The sequence below is a fragment of the Perca flavescens genome, chromosome 23 (assembly GCF_004354835.1).
Source record: "Perca flavescens isolate YP-PL-M2 chromosome 23, PFLA_1.0, whole genome shotgun sequence".
Lineage (NCBI taxonomy): Eukaryota > Metazoa > Chordata > Actinopteri > Perciformes > Percidae > Perca > Perca flavescens.
The window spans coordinates 22,071,964-22,090,975 of NC_041353.1; the positions used below are offsets into that span (position 1 = coordinate 22,071,964).

General features: G+C 40.8%; 2 long non-coding RNA genes and 1 pseudogene across 2 annotated transcripts; 1 reads left to right on the top strand and 2 right to left on the bottom strand.

The window, feature by feature from the left end:
- Positions 1-574: 574 nt before the first annotated feature.
- LOC114550535 (NXPE family member 3-like) lies at positions 575-8,752 on the bottom strand (annotated as a pseudogene).
- A 4,611-nt stretch (positions 8,753-13,363) lies between these two features.
- Positions 13,364-16,539, bottom strand: LOC114549853 (uncharacterized). Its single transcript, XR_003691592.1, has 3 exons — positions 16,462-16,539; positions 15,518-15,623; positions 13,364-13,905 (listed from the first exon to the last, which is right to left on the bottom strand). It is a non-coding gene; the product is annotated as an uncharacterized LOC114549853 (long non-coding RNA).
- LOC114549858 (uncharacterized) lies at positions 15,808-17,834 on the top strand. The gene is made up of 3 exons (XR_003691596.1): positions 15,808-15,885; positions 16,041-16,154; positions 17,640-17,834. It is a non-coding gene; the product is annotated as an uncharacterized LOC114549858 (long non-coding RNA).
- Positions 17,835-19,012: the final 1,178 nt, after the last annotated feature.

Here is a 19,012-nt window from a genome sequence, read left to right on the forward strand (position 1 = left end):
CTCGAACACAGGTGGTTTTATTTTTATTTTTTTAAAAGCAAAAAGTTAACAAGCAAACAAAATAAATGAAAAAATGAACAGAGTTCAATCACTCAAAAAATGCTCTAAGACACAAGAGGTCCCTACTCGTAGAGTCTTGGTCAAAAGAGCAGAAAACGAACCCAAGGGAAAGAGAGCGCTTTTTGGCAAAGCACCCATTTTATATGTACATTTCTTGGGGTTCAACCCCCCATCACAGCGAGGTGTGTTTTATCACATTCGTTTCACCTTACTTAGGTTCAGACAGACAGTTACACAAAGCAACTTATGCATCTGAAGCCTCTTGCAGACACTTCCTCTTTCCGACTGCAGGGTCAAATAGGCAGCTTCACACAGTAATTCACACTAAAAATTTTAGCTGTTTTTGGGTTAACTCATGTCAAAAGCAGAAGCACAGTCTCCACTGTTCTTGAGCTGATACATTTCAAAAGCAGAAGTATAGTTTTAGCTGTCTTTTGGATTAATACAAATACATTTCAAAAAGCAAAAATATTTCAAAAAGCAGGAATATAATTTGTAATAGTTTTTTGGATTTTCACATACTCTCGTTCAACAGGATGATGACCACCGTCCCTGGAGCCCTGTCCAGCAGCCGCACCACCGCCCTGCGGATGTTCAGCAGTCGCCGGATGTAGGTCTGCATGGGAAAAGTGCCAAAGTGAGCCCAGATGCCAAAAACTACAACAGTGTTGGTGCCTCCGATTAAGCCATCTATTTCATTGGCAATGTAACGAAGCTTGCTGGTTGAAACAGGAACAATACAGATAGGAGGACCGTGGAAGTGGTATTTCACCAAGATGTTGTTTGCATAGTCCAAGGCCATGTCCAGCTTGCCTCGGGCTGTGCAGGTCAAACTCCTTAAGACCTAAAAGATTTAGCTGCAGTGTGAACAAATTCAAACTGTTACATAAATCTCTGTGGATCAGCTACCTGGTAGTGCTGCGTTGAGGAATTCAAAAAACTGCCTGACGGTGGAGTCCCCATGCATGTGGACCACCTTGCCTTTCAGACACTGACTGATAGCAGATGCGTTGAATTGGCGAACTGTGGTGCCACCTAGTGCTTGCCAAACACCCTGGTAGTAATAGCCAGATGGTGCAACCTTGACAGTGCTGCTCTCCACCTCTGGTTGACCTGAGAGGAAGATAAAGGATAGGGATGGGGTTATTTACTGGTGGACCAAAGAGAAACAAGGAGAAGTCAGTAAATTCAGCCTACTATCAACTTATATCAAGGGTTAAAGGACTTAGTATGTCTCAGCCAGATTTGGAAAAACTTTTATTTTTATAAAGTGTTAAGTTATGTACGTTTTTTCTCTGCCTGTTTTACTTTCATTGTCTGTAGTACATTCAGTATTGAATTATTATAATTGGCAGTTAAAGTAGTAAAAATCATGCTTTACCTTCCTTTTTGGGCAACACGGTGACACTGGCAGGTCCTGAAGCCCGTATTTACACTTTCATGTTGACACCACTGAAGAAAAGCATACATTATACAGTATCTCTTACACAAACCACAACATTATCAAATGAACTACAAGAAAGGACGACAAACATCTTGCACTGCATTTTGTGACCCCAGCAACTTTACTATTTTGGTTAGTCTTACGGCTTTCATCAACATATTTTATCAGCTCCAATTGTGCACTACCTATTACTAATCAGCAGACAGACAAAGTTAGCAACTAGCTGAGACCAAACTAGTGCTAAAAATGACTGTAACAGAACTGTATTGCACAGCGCTGTGGAGTAATAAGCTCCAAGATTAGGTTATGTTCTGCTTCGGTTTGGAAGTGGTGAATGCACAGCTCACAGCAACTTAATACGATATAGTGTCTGGCTTTTGTTTGATATTTAGTGTTGGCAAATAGCTTTTTATAGAATTTCCTCTTGGTGAAATAATAGACACGGAAAAGCTAGAGTTACGTAGCGCCTTTTTTCCCAACCTTATTCAACACAGCAGTTGCAATGTTCCTGTCAGCTATCCGCTAACCCCTAACCCTAACGTGAAGAAAAGTTTGCTTGGTATATCATATTACATTTGAAGCTGCATAAAGTGAACCGCAGCCAAAGCCAGTAAACCTCCCCCACCCCCGCTGCTGTCCAGAGCCTGCTGCGTGCTGCACTAGCAGATTATTGTTCGAACTCCAAAGAAATTTATGGTAATGCAACACACAGTAGATGAACTTGGGCTCTCCAGCATGTTGTGTTGCCGGCAATCGTGCACATTTATCTGTCTTTTCTGCGCACTGAAGCATCTTCCCTAGCAGGCTGAGCCCTCTGCCGGGCCACATATGTACCTGGATGTGTGCTGGCTACACAAAAAGAATGACCCACTGAAACTCTTATAGTGAGAGAAGGTTGTGGAAAAAATAAACTGGGAACCAAGCAATTGGTCTGTTCCAGACAGGCAACCGCTCCAAACAGGCACTGCACTAGTAACTCCAAATATATAGTTTAGTATACCTTATGAGACTTAAGTTACTTAATTGGCTCTCTTTTCTTGATGTTTTCAAGTGGTGACCTACAAGAGGTGACTTAATACACAAGCACCACGGAGAGAGGGTGTGCAGCGTCCCTAAAGGAGGGGTCGCTCCCAACGGCGAGGACACCAGAGCAAGCAGACCTGGCTCCGGAACGTGAATTAAAACAGTGACATGGTGAGTCAGTTTAACACAGCACAACCCCTCTTAGGTAGGAAAGTATACACTCATCCAGGCAAGCACAGGTCTAATTCTTATGCTAAATGCAAACACAGCTAGGCTAGCTGTGTGTTCTTTGTGGTACAAGCAACATGTAACGGTGCACGTTGCTATAAGAATGTGGTCACGTGTCCCAGACCACCTCTGAATGTGGTCTTAGTATGTCTGAAGGCATTGTCAGTGTGTCCTATGGACATTACACCTTATCTTGTACTTAGAGCTTTCCACTTGTGATCCAATCACAAATTAGATTTTAATACCAGCTTAAAAAGGGACGGTAATGTCAGGCGCCCATTAAGCTCAGTTGATAGAGTGGGCGCCCATATATAGAGGTTTAAAGGGGTGATAGAATGATTATATAGGGTATTTCACACTGTTCCTTAAGGTCTCCTAACCGGGGATTTCCACCGGATGCGTAACAGCTGCGGACCGGCTCCGCTGCGTGTCTGCTGCGTGCTCCGCCGTCCGTCAATACCCACCGGGTCTGGATTTGTTGCGGAACAGCTGCGGCCGTGACTGACAGCTGTAGTCACGAGGACCCACAAGTTCTCGCGAATTCACGTAGAATAGAACCACAAAACCAACAACAGTTAGTTTCCATCCAGAGGAGTAGAGGGGAAACGACTCTGTGCTGTGTTTTCAAGGTGTAGTTCAGGAAAATATGATCCGCTGTGAGCACGGTGTATTTTATTTTGAAAATTAACCGGATATTTATTTTGTTTCTGTGCTCGACTTCCTGTCCCGCACTATCTGCCGTGTGCTGAATTGCTGCGGAGCTCTCCGTCGTCCGTCAAAAATAGAAGCTCTGCGTATCTGCTGCGGAGGGCTGTGGACTGACAGAACTGGGACGGAGTCGGGACGCAGACGTTCCGCAGTCTGTGGAAATACACAATGGAATCCTAATGACTCCGTCGACGTTCCGGAGACGTTCCGCAGACGTTCCGCATCCAGTGGAAATTGCTGGTAATAGGGTATGTAACATTGGTTGGGCTGAAAATGTCCCAGGTGCTATTTTTTTTTCGCCCTTCTGCATCCCTGTGTAATGGCTATATTTGGAATGAGCGCTTTTCTTCCAAATATGGTATGCTCATGAATATTTAGATGAGCTGCACGCTGACTGGTTGAGGAACCACATACACATTCATTGAAGACGATATAGCAGGTCTCATATTTCACACACACACACACACACACACACACACACACACACACCCACCCACAGCTGCACAGCGCGCACACACAGACAGACACAGAGCTGCGCACAAACACTGTTACATGGCCAGACATGCCTGGGCGCGAACCGCGGTGGCTAAAACAGCCGAGACGAAATGCAAAGTTTCGAAAAAGGGGGCGGTGATGTTATTGATAAGGCCACATCCAAAATAAAATATATGAATTCACAATAAAACAAAAAGTAATCATAGCAAATACAATGTTCTTAATGAAAGTAAACTTGTATAATTCAGATTGATTAGTTTGATTTGTTTAATCTTTAAAACTCTAACATCTTTAGATTCAATCTTAACTGCCTGTAGTTACAAACTTTTGAAACTTCCCACCAAGGAGATGTATGTATTTATTAGAAGTCACTCAAAATGCCACTCCTGTCTCTCCGCTCCCTCACCTTTGAAAGAGCTTCTGCTCTCCGACCTTAAAGGTTTGGTTGTATGTTCCCTTAGCGTGGTTGATCCTGGCGTCACAGCTCAGTTTCTTCGGCTTGTAGCAGAACCAAGGCTCGCCTGTACCGAGGTCAGGTTGCACAGCAGCTGCTGGGTTGGACGTAGGCAGACATTACAGATGGTAGTTTCAGAGATTGAGCCTGAGTGGAAGAGGTTCTTGTGGCTTATCCTGTCAGGTTCTTCATTCTTCAGCCTCTTCAGCACTGTGATAGCCTCACTAGGGTGAGCCAGCATCACCTAGATAGAGAAGAATGTTAGAGAACCAGAGTTAAAAGCACATCTCCTCAACAATTTAGCCCTTTTACTTTCCAACTTGAGCTTTGCAAAGGCGATAGAAGATTGAGAGATTTGTGAGGACATATTTGAACCTTGTGAACCCTTAGATTTGAAATACTGCCGTGAGGTGTAATCTTTAAGTTACCACACAGACACACCCACCAAACGAGAGAAATCCTATCTCAAAGCCGTTTCAAACCGTTCTGGGGAAACATGTCTTTCAACCAGGAAACCAAGAGCCAGGCATTTCCCATCATGCCCTGGGTATTGCAGTCGATGGAAAGCAATTGTGGCGCCTGGCTCTAAAACAAGCGCCCGCCGTGATGTAATGATGGTTATCGTTGCCCACGTGTGCATGACGTCAGAGCAAGTCGGGATCAAGTCAGACACAATTCTGCATAATATTTATCTCACTAACAAATTAGTTTTTCAAGATATGTGGCTGTGGATAATAAATGTGAATTTTGTAAAATTGAAGAAGAAATTATTTATTATAAATTATTATACATTTATTCTGGGAGTATACCGATACTTGGAGTTCTGTAAGAAAAATTAACTATTTCACATAATTAAATTAGAAGCAAAAGATGTACTTCTATATTATAACAAACAAAACAGTACATCGGATTGTCAACCTATTAATTGTACAAGAAAATTTCACAATGACAAAGCTACATTTTCAAAATCTCTGCCAGCTTTTAATTTTTGACTTTCTTCTTTTCTTACTGTGTATTTAAGTGCCTTTCTTAAATTTATTAAGGTTATGTCATCATTATGTATGATTGTAATGCTCATTGAATGGAAATGACTGCCTTATTTATGTATTTTTTAGATGCCGAACTGTTCTACAATTGTTTGTATCACATTAAAATATGCAAATAAAGTTGTTTAAAAAAAACTAAACACACAAATCTAATCAGCATGCATTGGGCGGCGATCCCCGGTGATTGATTCTGCGCATGCCTGGATCATCTCGAACTGGCCTAATAATTGCATACTGTTATTTGTCTACGTACAAAAACACAGTTTCGTCGATCGGCACTCACAGTGCACATATATACAAAGGGATTTGTGTCTGTAAACGCAATGCACAAATGAATGCGGAGTGATTTATATCTGTTATATACGTGCCCCTAATTTTTTGTTATTGACATTACTGCCATCTACTGGAGAGCGCTGGATTGTCACTTGAGACACAAGTTGTTTGGAACACAGGGCGTGGAAAAACAGTCTCAAAAGGATCCACACAAATAGGAGGTTTTCAAATATATTTCCATTGAAAAATACTGAGTAAATTTACAAATGATGAAATAAGAGTTACAAATTAGAGGAATGGACACCGATACACATTCACAGATACGAATCGCTCTGTATGGAAGTAAATCTGTTTCATTGGATTTTGAAATTAAAAAGCAATTGCATATCTAGCACTCAATATTTATGCATTGAAAAGCCAACAAATATTTTGTCTGCTATTTCATCACTAAATTCACTTCTGAGACTTTAATGCGAGAAATCAACTGTGTAGAGTTTGAATATGGGCAGTTTTACAAAAATGTATGGCGAATTGCACATTTGCTCCGATGTTGTCGGACTTGAGAAGCTCCAGTCTCGACTGCCAGCTGGAAGTCTGTCAAAAGACTCATGGACAAGTTTATTTCCTCAAAACACACTGCGGTTATCTGACTTTCGCAAAAGCTCCACAAGCGATTGCGGGCATAATGTTAACGAGCTTGTTGGCTGACACACACGCACACACACACACACACACACACACACACACACACACACACACACACACACACACACACACACCCCCACACACACACGCACACAGACACAGGTGTGGGGGAGAGCAGTGTCTGACAGGGCAGAGAGATACTTCTCACTTTAACATACGTTTATTTAACGAGGGTTGTATATAACATTGCTTGCTCACACTTTTTTAATTACTAACTTACTAATTACCTTAACTCCGAAAGGCAGGTAACCGCAGGTTACGGTTTATCTTATAATGGATAATTGTGTTTTCTTATTTTGTTAAAAATGATTGAGGAAACAAACTTGTCCATGAGTCTATTGAGAGACTTCCAGCTGAGAGTGGGGTTTAAGAGCATCACTGGTCGGCCGGCAAGCGAGTGATTGATCCCGGACGCCACCAGCTGGCTGTCACGTCAGATTGGAGCTTGTCAAGTCTGACAACATTGGAGCAAATGTGCATTTCGCCATCAATTTTTGTAAAAATGCCCATATTGTGCAAAGTTGATTTCTCGCATAAAAAAGTCTTAGAAGTGAATTTAGTGGTGAAATATACAGATATAGAAATAGATGGAAATTGTAAAAAGTTTCCAGTTGTTGGCTGCTGCAACTATGGCAAACTACTGATCTAGATTCTAGAATTGATTTTACCACTGAATTTAAAACATCACATTTTGCAGCTGAATTTGGCCTGTTGAATTTGAGCAAGTTGAAAATATATTAGTTGAATTTTAAACATTGCATTTTGCATCTGGATTTGTTATATTGAATTTCTTTACGTTGCATTTTTGATTCTGAATTTATGAACTGAGAAACAAAGTAAGAGTAAAATTCAGAGGCAAAAAATTCAGATACATAATTTCATTGCTTAAATATTCAGTGCTAGAATTTCAATGGCTTTTTAATTTGAAAATCCAATGTAACAGATTTACTTCCATAGCTCTGCATTTATTTGTGCATTGTTTAACAAATTCAAGTCACAAATTAGAGGCGAGGATACAACACAGATTTACAGATACAAATCACTTTGCATTTATTTGTGCATTGTGTGTCACAAGTTTCTACTTGATATGAGACTGTTTTAGCACCATATGGGAGCTATCGGAGTAGTACAGCATGACCACACCCACTCTGAACACCTACACAGGTGATTTCAGTTAATCTGGCTGATTAGTCCTGGGCTCACTTTGAAGGTGGGCCACAGCTCAGATGGAAATGTATATATCTTTTCTAACAATAAGAATAAAGCTGTCATTAGTCCTGTCCTAACAGGTGCAACAAAGCTAACAGGAGACTTGTAAGTCTGAAATGAAAAGCTCATCATTATAAATTGCATGTCCCGTGCAAGAAATAGTGTAATAGACATAGCAACAGTAACTAAGGGGGATAAGTGAACAATCAGTTAGCAGATAGATATAAAAAAAAAACTACAGTACAACCATATTTAACATGTTAGTGTATAGCATTACCTCAACCTGCGCGTCTCCTTCCCAGAGTAAAGAGAATACAGCAGAGTAGCTGCCATTCAGATGATCCACCACCTGTCCAGCCACACCTGCACCAAGCTTCTGGTTGTGCAGCCGGGCGAGTAACAAGTCTCCCCCAGACTTCTTGGGACGGCCCTGGAAATCAGACATATTGACGGTGAAGGTGCTGTGAGCTGGGTCACTGGTCTGCTCCAGGATAAGAGGAGTTGGCAATAGTGGAGTTTCAGGCCAAGCAATGGAGTCCAGTAGGAGGCGTTCCTCCACAGCGTCCTCAGGGGACAGTGGCTGGAAGGTGCAGAAGCCCCGATGCACGTCAGGGTCAGTGGAAACTCTCGGGGCCATGATGGTGGAGTTCACCTCATGCTGAAACTGGCTGGGGGTCTACGGAGAGATGGTGAAGAATGCACTAAAAGCTAATTAACTAAACAAAGCAAAAATACATACACATTGAACACACATTTGAAAACAATACAGTGAAAATTGACTAAAATAGGATCAACCCTTCAAGTGATTCTACTAAAACCAAGTTCTCACCTCCAGGACCTCCATGTTACGTAACACAAGGATAACAACGACCACAGCCAGACAGAGGAAGAGGATGCTGTACTCCTTTCTTATACAAGCTCTGGCCTTCATGATAGTCTTCATCGATGGCTGCAGCTTAGCACCATGAGCACTTCCTCCAGTACTGGATACAAAAATGAATACAAAAACAATGGGGTAAGTGACACCATGTTATACTAAAGGATTTTATTTATATTGCTCCCGTCCGACAGAACCGTGACCGAACCTGACCCGAGCCCGACAGGCATTAAGAAATTTGTGTCTGAGCCCGACACCGTTAAAATAAAAAAAAATTCTCATACTAATGACACATGCAGGTTCTACGTTTGTTTGTGTGGAAAGCTCGCTTTTATTAAGCAACTGTAGGAAGGCATTCGGAAATGTCACCAAGCGCAGGTTAAAAAGCTGTTACTATGTTCAATGTGTTAACCTTTGATCATGGTCAGAAAAGCAGGTGAGACTGGTTACCTCCAGGGCCGACGTTATAAAATGAATAACGTCGGGGTTAAAATCCTGTTTCTGGTGAGCAAATTTTTTAAACCCCATACATGATGATGTTTGTTATACTTATTTGTTTGTTTGTTGTTTTTGGGGAGGATGCCAAAATTGTTCCTGCATACCCCTCAGACACTGGGTGGTTGCGCCCCTGCATATAACGATGATGGACACACTAGCCAAATGGCTGTTAAAAAAAAAGAAAACAGATGCACATATTAGTCTCTCAAAATCAGAAGGGGAATCAAAGAGTGGCAATAGCACTGGGATTAGGACATAAGAGGGAGACACTAGAAAAGATAGGAAAGAGGAGGGGAAAATGACTGGGAATAGTTTGAATGTAAAGAGGTGCGAGTGTGCATCTGTAGAGCATTGCGCTTGCTAGTTGTAGGACATTTGTAGCAGAGAGAACATGATGGGGAAAAAAATTAAAAGATTGGGGCAACAGGAGCAGAAGTAGAAAACATACTGGAGTGAGGTGGAAGTGAACAAGGCAGAAGGTGTTGGTTCGGCTTCAGAGAAAAGGACTGATGAGGAAACTCTGACATACCGGCGGTGTAGGAGCTAACTAATTCCAGAGGATGGCAGTAATGTAACACTGAGGATGCAAGCTGCCGGTAAACTCCAAACAACTTTCATCAGCGAGCCCGCATTGAGCTGCTTGCAATTGAACCTGCAGGCAAGCCAGACAAAACAGACATTCTTTTTATGTCTTTTGATGACATCCCCCTGCCTGTTGAAGATCAGCTAGACTACATTTACTCCCTAAATACAGACCAGACCACATGACTGTTACAGATGGGCTCCTCCAAACAAACTTTGTGTCCCCTTAACTCTCTGTGCATCAACACCCTGGGCTCCTACGCCTGTTTGTGCCAACATGGCTACTACGATGTGAGCTCTGTCGTCGACCCCCCTGTGGCTTCACATCCAATCTGCAATGGTAAACTTTTTGAGGACATATGTCTTGTCCTATTAAACACGCGTTGCCTTTTTAACAGGTGAAAATTCAGTTTTAACTGTCTCATGTGAAGTGGTTGATCCTAAGCAGTGGTGTGAAACTAAGAATATATCACATCCAGTATAATTGGACTTCAGCAGTATAATAATAATGAAGCTTCTTCATTATGAACACTGCAGAAAATGTGCCTGGTTTATAGGCTGTAGAGGGTACCAACAAGTTAACCAAAATTACTTGTTGTTGTATGGGTTTATAGCCTGCTGCTAACAGTATGTTGGTGGGTTTGGGGGTTAAAAAATAATTGGTTGGTACTACTGTCAATCAAGCAAATATCTATAGATTTCCCTTTTGAATGCCTTAATATCTTTTTAGTGGTCATTTTAAAAATATAGCTTTGTCCATTAAAGCTGCAGTAGGTAACTTTTTATAAGTTTTATGTAATTTCCCTCTACCAACTTTTGATTTAACAAGTGTGCTATGAGAGTGCCCTGAAAACAGTTCTCCTGAAATATTGTCTTTATTGCTGTTATTTGGCAATGTATGCCTTCATTTTGATAGTTACAGTACAGAGATGACAAAAAATGAGCTGGGGTGATAACATGCAACAAAGGTCCCTGGCTGGATGTGAACCAGGAACGGTGCGGCTCGTTATTCTTGCCATAACCCCTAGGTCGCCAGGAAACTTCTCCCTGAAATATTATCGCTGTGTTCCAGGCCACCTGAATCATTCAGACTCCTCAGACTCCTATCACAATTTGCTCAGCCACCAAGATACATAAAGGAAGTTGAATTAGTTGTTAGGATGCAAAAAAAAAAGTGTATTTGATTTTGTCTGAAAGTGACTGGGAAAGCCCCCTCTCTCCATGTTAAGGAGAGTCCACTTTGGTTTTAGCATGCAGTTACGATGGCTGTTGCGTTTTCAAAAATGAAGAAGATCTCTACTATTGTATTATTAGAGTCTGCAAGTGTGATTCCTTGACTCTGACCCTTGTTTTGAAACAGAAAAAAGGTCTTTTCAGCCACTGTCTGGGTAAACTGATGACAGGTAGTATAGCAAAACCCTACCTGACTTCTCATATCGGGGGACAGTTAGCCGTGAGGCTGAACAATGGCTGGTGCCCTGTGGATGAGACTGAGATGTTCTACTACTTCCGCATCTCACGAAAAGCCTCTGAATGTGGAACTGAGAGGCGGGTGAGTGGCTGATTGAGCTAATGGAAAGACATTTCATTACTAAGTGATGGGCAGATTCTGTGCAGAGATATGCAGGGCACCACTGACCACCAGGGATCCGTTTCAGAAAGCAGGTTTAGTGAAGACTGAAGTTTAACCCTGAGATGAGGGTAATTCTGGGTTTTCTGTTTCAGAAAGAAAGATTCTTTAAACCTGAGAGAGGTAACTCCAGTTTGTTTCAGAAAGAGAGGTAACTTAACCTTAGAGTCAGTTACTATGGTAACGGAGTCTGTGAACCAACTGGTCGGGAGCACGTTTTCTTCAAGAAACTCTGTCTCCTCCCTCTGACACAGCACTCTTTAATTACACTATTCATTCATTACTTCAGTCTGTAGCAGGCACATTTTAGCGCAGTTTGTTATCTGCATGAATGAAAAAAAACAGGGTTGGTATATTAACCGTGTTAGGCAGACTATAAAACATTATTTTTTTCTCAAAACATGGCATATCCTTTTGTCGACGATCCCTTTGATGAAGAAGCTGTATTACTTCCCAGTGAGTTAAATATACGTCAGGACATGATATTGAGGCCCTGACTAGAGATGCATTTTCATTTCCAGATACTAGCCTACCTATATGAGCTCCCAGTTTATCAGTTATGTAGCCTACATAACCTCCACCGACCGGTTTGTGGTTGTTACCATGGTGAATCGTAGTATCATGGCTCCATTCGTGCTGCCTTTTTATAGTGGTGGGGCACGTGCTTAACTCTGAGTGAACCTACTCTGAGTTGACAACCAACTCAAATCAGCTGTTCTGGAACCAAAAACTTTACCCATCTCAGGGTAAATCAACTCCGAGATCAGGGTTAGACTCAGAGTTTGTTAAACCTCCTTCCTGAAACAGACCACTGAAGTAATGGGAACATAAATACAGATGCAATATCTGCCACAGCAAAATGTGTATCGCTCTAAATTGCGGAGAATTCAGAAGAGCCTTGAATCATCACTAATTAAGAAGCCAAACAGTAGACTTGCCCTATTTACCCAACAAGGTTATTTTTACATACCAGCTAAAGTTACTGATGAAATTCCAAGTGATCATTTGAAACTTAAACTACATGTTTCATAAACAGCAGCAAGCGAGACATCCAGATAAAATTGGACATGGCATCCGTTTTTTTTAAACCTGCTGTGAAATGTCTTCTTTTTTTCTTCACAACCACTAATCCCAGAAGCCACTACACAGTCAGAATGGAGGAGGTAATGTCATCAATTTGTGACCTATTATTCTCATTCTTACTGGAAAATAAATTGTTATATCTTTCTAAAGTGATGTAATCATTGGCATCATGGGCTTCTTAATACGTACGCAAACTAGAAGGGCACTCAGAGAGCACGGACCTCTGCCAAGAATTTCCCAGATTATTCCAACACCACATGAATGCAGCACAAATGCCCTATCTCACAATGTTAACGAAAGTGAGGAAAAAAACAGTGTGTATCCGCCCCGTGAATCTTTGGCCCATGCTACACCCTCCACTAAGTTTCGTGATAATCGGGCCAGTAGCTTTTCTCTAATCCTGCTGACATTTAGGTCTAAGTCGTGTGCAGTTTATCATCACATAACAAGATATCTCAATAATGAAGTGCTAAAACTTTAAAAAAATTAAATAAAATTGGCAGCGGATGCCAAAGTGTATTCAGTTTCTCAGTCTATTCTACCCTTTGAAGTGTGAGGTCTGAGTTAACGTGTGTGTGTGTGTGTGTGTGTGTGTGTGTGTGTGTGTGTGTGTGTGTGTGTGTGTGTGTGTGTGTGTGTGTGTGTTTCTCTCCAGGTGAACAAAACCCACATCCAGTTACAAAACACTGACTGTGACACTGACTGTGACCATCAGAGATCAAATCATCACCCGACGGGTGATCAAATCATCACCCGACGGGATCTAAAAGTCATCTGGAAGTGCGTCTACGTTATGTACGCAACGCTCAAGTCAGTGTGGATGTTGAGTGGTGAGACAAACGTCTTCATATTTTAAGTAACGGGGTTGACAACAACATCCCCATTTGGGGATATATTTCAGACATATTTATTTTGGAGACAGATTTCAGTGGTTTTAGAATTGAAGATTATGGAAATAAGTGATGATACTGCAGACAGTTGTGTTATTCAAAACATGTATTATTTGTTAAATTTATTTGTTTCACAATAAAATTTGAACATGTTTGGCCTTAAAAGGCTAAAAAGCATAAACAAAACCCTAATATGCTATCCGCTGGGCTCTTCAAATGGGACTTCTGGGAAACTGTCATGAACAACAGCAGAGCATTAACAATCTGGCTTGAGAATTCACTAGATTCACTGCAGTCTACTCAACAAGTTCAGACCAGATATCTTTTCTGATTTCCATGTGACGTGTTGTCACATTTTGAGGTGCAGGAATCAATCTGATGATGTCGTCAAACATGTACCAGATACTGTCATCGCGAATTGGCCAGAAAAATCTGTTCTTGCCAGCATGGCTCATACATTTGACTTGGACATATCCTTCATCTTTTGCCATGATGATTCCTGGGTACAGCTCATTGTCATATTTTACAACACACCATTCTCCTACATTATCATTGTTCCAGTCAATCTCATGGGGTCCCGTGAGTTCTCTCATCAGGTGCTCCTCTGACCTGGTTGGTTGAAGGATGGTTGATACTTCAAGAGGGTTGAGGTTAGAGGTTCCATGTTGAAGTTCCTCAGCCTGGTTCATTTGGGTGCCCACTGACAGGGGAGGGAAGACGAAGTGGTGAGTGTTGAAACATTCACAGATCAAGTTCTTCGATGTGACACATAAACAACTGACATCCCTGGTGATCAAGTGGCCTTTTTCATTTGTGACCACCTGGTGTATTCACATTGTCCCTGGGACCGGTGGGATGTTTGCTGGCATGCAAGAGTATGCATCCTCAATCCTCTCAGCTTCCACATAAAATAGCTTCACTGTGGTGCCAGTTGTCAGTAGAGCTCTATAGAGTGTGGCGGGATCAGGGATATCACGCCCTTGTCTTTTTAGCACTCCCCCCACACTGTCAGGAGCTCCCTTTCCATGACTAGCTTAAAAAAAATTCCAGGTACCACTTTTAAAGCCTCTCTTGCACAATTCAGTACAGAGCAGGAAGAAATTACCCTTTAGTCTGTACTGAGTACAAGGGCCATCACTGAGGAAGTGGACCACAGAGACAGACGCATGGTTGGCCTGTATGTAGTCCAATACTGGGTCAAGATGTTGCCAAATTGCTGGCAGACCCTTCTGCTTGGACTGCGAGATGGTGCAGAAACAGAGAGGACTTGCATTTTCACCAACATACAACACACCAGTGTGCATTATCGCCTGTTGGTGCGAGGCACCGAAATGCACAGCTTGGATCTCAGTACTGTACTTGAACATGTAGTTTTCAGAGAAGTCCACATGTATAATGCATTCATGCAAGGACAGGCTTCTCTTCAGTTCTCTGAAGAATGAGAACTGCTGTTTGATGTTAAACATGTGCTGCTTGAACCTGTGCAACTGACAAGTGTAAAGCTCAATGAGCTCCTCTAAAGAGCTTTTACCCATTGTGTGTATGTAACACACATTGAGGGATTATAAGCAGTATCAAATGGGTAGCTGTTCAGTTTGCATGTGGAACACTCTCCATACATACACTCTCTACTGTTTGTGCTGCAAGTGACCTCCTCTACCAGCTTCTCAGGGTTTCGGGAAGTAAACTTCGTTGCTTCAGCCTGTCAACAACAAAGACAAGATTCTCATGGATTTTGCACATGCAAGTATCTCTGTCCTGAATGGTCGGATGTACAATCCAGAAAGGACGAAGTCGGCAAAAGAGACTATAGGACAAAGCCCTATTTGGATTTTCAGATTCAAACTTCTTGTGAAGATTTAAAAGGGAATCAACAAGAAACCTCTTTTGTTTTTTTAACTCCTTGTTGTGTTATGGTCTGTTTTCTGCCAGTTGTGATATGACTGACATCATCTCTCTCATAAAAGGGTATGACACCTAATTTGAATGCCTGTGGAATGCGGTGCTTTTCTTTACGATTGAAATTAAGTGCATTTCAACTTAAAGTCTCCCACCTTCTCCTAGGAAGGCCAACGGCACTCTGTCCATACTTCTTCATGCAATATTTTTTAACTATCTTCCCACATACAAGTTGGGAGATAATCTGCCTCTCTCTTTCATCCTGTGCATTTTTGTATTTGCTTTTTAAGTCTTTCAACAGTGCTGAATGAAATTTGAGGGTTTTCTGTGCTTGTGATCGCTCAGCTGGGGAACTCAGGTGGTGCTGGACTTTAGACGATGGGGATGCCTTTTTATCCTTTAGGCGGTAGTACCTTTTTTTGTACTTATCTGTCCGTTTTTTTTCTTTTTCCAGGCCTTGCCTCAGTTTCTCAAGTTCATTTCGGAGCCTTTTTCTCTCAACGCCCCTGATCACACTGCCTGCAACACAAGGAAATATTGATTAAATTCCAACAATCATCATTTATACTCTATGTTCACACATCTATGACCATGCATCTGCTCGCTCTTTCTCTCTCTCTCTCTCTCTCTCTCTCTCTATCTCTATCTCTATCTCTATCTCTCTCTCTCTCTCTCTCCTACATTTACATAACCTCTTTCCTTGAACTCTAACCTTGAGGGCCCTGCTGCTGGTTCTGGGGCTGGTTCTGGACTTATAGGTGGTGTCATGCACTGCTCTAAGGTAACTGAAAGTTCTACTTTAGCTTTTCTGCATTTCACTTGTGCTGCTCTCCATTTCTGCTGCTTGGCTCTCCTTTCTCTGTCATTAAGCTGACTAACAGATGGCTTTTTCCCCTTGGCTTTGTCCTTTCTCCATCTTTCCCTCTCTTTTTCAAGGTATTCTGTTCGTCTCTCAGCATCAGCATCTCTACATTGCCTGTAAAGGCGCTGTTTCTCAGCTGCAGAAAGAGGCATCCTAACAGACAAAATCAGCAAAAACAGGCATTTTAAGTAAATAATATTAGTGATCATGTAATATTCATGTATATTATATAAATAATTACATATTACATAAATAATTCTAGTGTTGAACACACATGTAGCATCCGATGAGAGGATTGACAGTAACAGGGTTGACAGTAACAGGGTTGACAAAAATATGTTATTGGCAGCCATTACTAGCCATGTGGTGAACACCATGACACCACATGGTGTGCATTCAAGAGAGGTTAAAATGCTGTTAAATATTTACATTTACATTTTAAATCAAATTACTTTGTAATGCATGACTTTATGGTAACGTGGTTGACAAAATTACCTTGTCCCCTTTTTACTTGTCTTTTCACCATCAACTTACTGAAAGGCAGGTGACATCACTTCCTGGAAATGATGTAACTTTTGGCAAAGTTCATTTTCTCCAAGGGGGGTTTTATCCAAAAGTAACAGGGTTGACGACAACATGGGGACCAATGTAAAATGTTGATTTTTTCATAATTAAAAAAATATTACAAATACAATTATTTCATAATTCATGAGCAAACGCTTGAGGCTTTTTAGAAGTGTATTTATTTTTATGATAGTTTTACTTTTTTATCCTAAAAAGCCAGTGATACTAGACAAATCATACAGAGGGACAAGCCCTTTTTACTGCTTCTGCAATATACCTAATATGGAAACTGCTTAAAATCCTTTAAAAACAACAAAGGATGAATTTTTAAAAAGTAAATAATTTATTTTTCACATTACACTAACAATAACTAAATTATAAAATAATTATGAAAAATGTTGTTAATTCAGCTTTACAAGACACTTTTGTTTGAAGGACCTAAAATGGCATGTTTTCGTAGAATGACCCGTCTTCATATTTTGTCTCTGATTGGCTAGTACTCGTTGCCTTGGTTGGTTGGATTGGCTAGGTTTAGCCATGAGGAGTGAGATTTATTAGGGTAAGGATACCAGGGTAATCCAATCAGAGGTAGAGTAGGGTGGGACATGCCTTCACCTTCCTAGGCAACACAAATATGAACTTTATAAGGTCAATCTTGTGTTTACAGCTTGTTGCACTGCCCCATATAGGCTGAACAACTACCTGTCTGCTGGTAATTTGTTAACCCTTAACCCTTTGTAAATCCTTGTGTTTATTAAAGAGTTTTAAAAGTAAATGCGTTCTCGATTCAACTCAAAGAGGTATATAAGACCAACTGGGTCCATTTTTATTCCACATATACTGTATTTGCAACTGATGTCACACCTATGCATGGAAACAATACAACAGTTAATTGAGATATATGCTAAATATACATTTGATAATATATTGGTATTTCTCTGTATCTACCAATTTTGAATATGGACATATATAAAATTCCAATATGTCATATGTTTCCAACATATGTACATACATTTATGATATTTTCATAAATGCACATATTAGATTTTGATGAAGGAGAAATCAACACATCTTCTTGTTTCTTTCTTTGTCTTGTGTTGAAATACCAGGAGGTGTTTAGCCAGGGAGTGAGATGTTGACGTGGTGTGACTTGTCTCATCAAATAGGAGGCTCGGTGTGATGAACAGCAGCAACCCCTGTGTCAGAACTACATCGCCCAGAATCCATTTCAGGCTGCAGAAAAGGGAGACTTCTCTGAGGTCAGGACACCTATAAAAGATTCTTTCTTTGTTAAAAGCTTCACATGGATATAGATCCATTAAAGCTGGGCTAAAAGGCAAAATGGTATCACAGGGGTTCCCTTAGAGATTGGTTTGCATTTCTTTTTACAAAGATGTACTCTAGAAGATGTTTACACCTTCCATATATATATATATATATACACACTGTAAAATATTACAGACCCATTTAAATATGTCCACTTATTTCTTATTTTTAACTGAACGAGCTTATACAAGTTGTGGATTTTGAACTCAACTTTATGAGTTTTTGAAAGTTAAACTTGCATTTATTCATTGGGTTGACAATTTAAAAAAATGTATGTGTTGATTGAACTTGGGTATGTAAGTTAAGTTATCAGTTGAAAAAAAAGCGTGTGTGTGTTGCAACAAAAAAGAGCTGCCTTTCGAGTTTAAAATAACCTGTCTTCTTCCACGGCAAAGTTAAAGCATGGACACAATAAATTAATTATACACCGCAGATAAGTGATTATTCAAATTTCTACTAAAATATAACACGTGTTGTGGCAAACAAGAAAGCACTGGAGCCCGGCGGAGGGAGTACCTGTCAACAACTTGTGAATTTCACTCTTCTCAAATTGAAATGGAAAGTTATTTCAAAAGTCAAACATTTAGCTCCGCCCACATTTAGCCCAACACGGATCTGCGTACTGCAGTCAGGACTGCAATTGGTTCATTGGCTGGCCAATTCCCATGATGCAAGGCGGTAAATAGAGTTGTGTTAAAATTTGCTGAAAAGTTTGCAGTTTGTTCGAAATACAAATGTAACTTTATGAATTCCGTTTATTAAACATGTCTGCTTAGAATGTAGTGTTTTGTTGCCTGGTAATTGTCATTGTTGTGCTGGTTTACATTTGTAACCATGAGTTAAGTGACTGTTATGTTTGGTAAGAGGAGGTGGAGTATTACAGTGTTATACATTGGGCAGTAATAGGCTTCCTTCAGCCATTAATCTGTGGCATGTCACTTTACTACTTACTGTTTTGTGCCAAGTGATGCAAGATTAGCAGAGGGGTCCCTATTTTACACAGGGCCCTGGGATGGCCCTACTCAAGCACCCATGCTGTGTCTTCTATAAATGTGGTTATGTTGTTTTAGCTTGAAACTGTAATTTGAAATAAAGCAGAAAGGTATGTCTGTTATACTAGGCAAGGAAGGTTTCTTGCATTATTAAAGAAAATGAA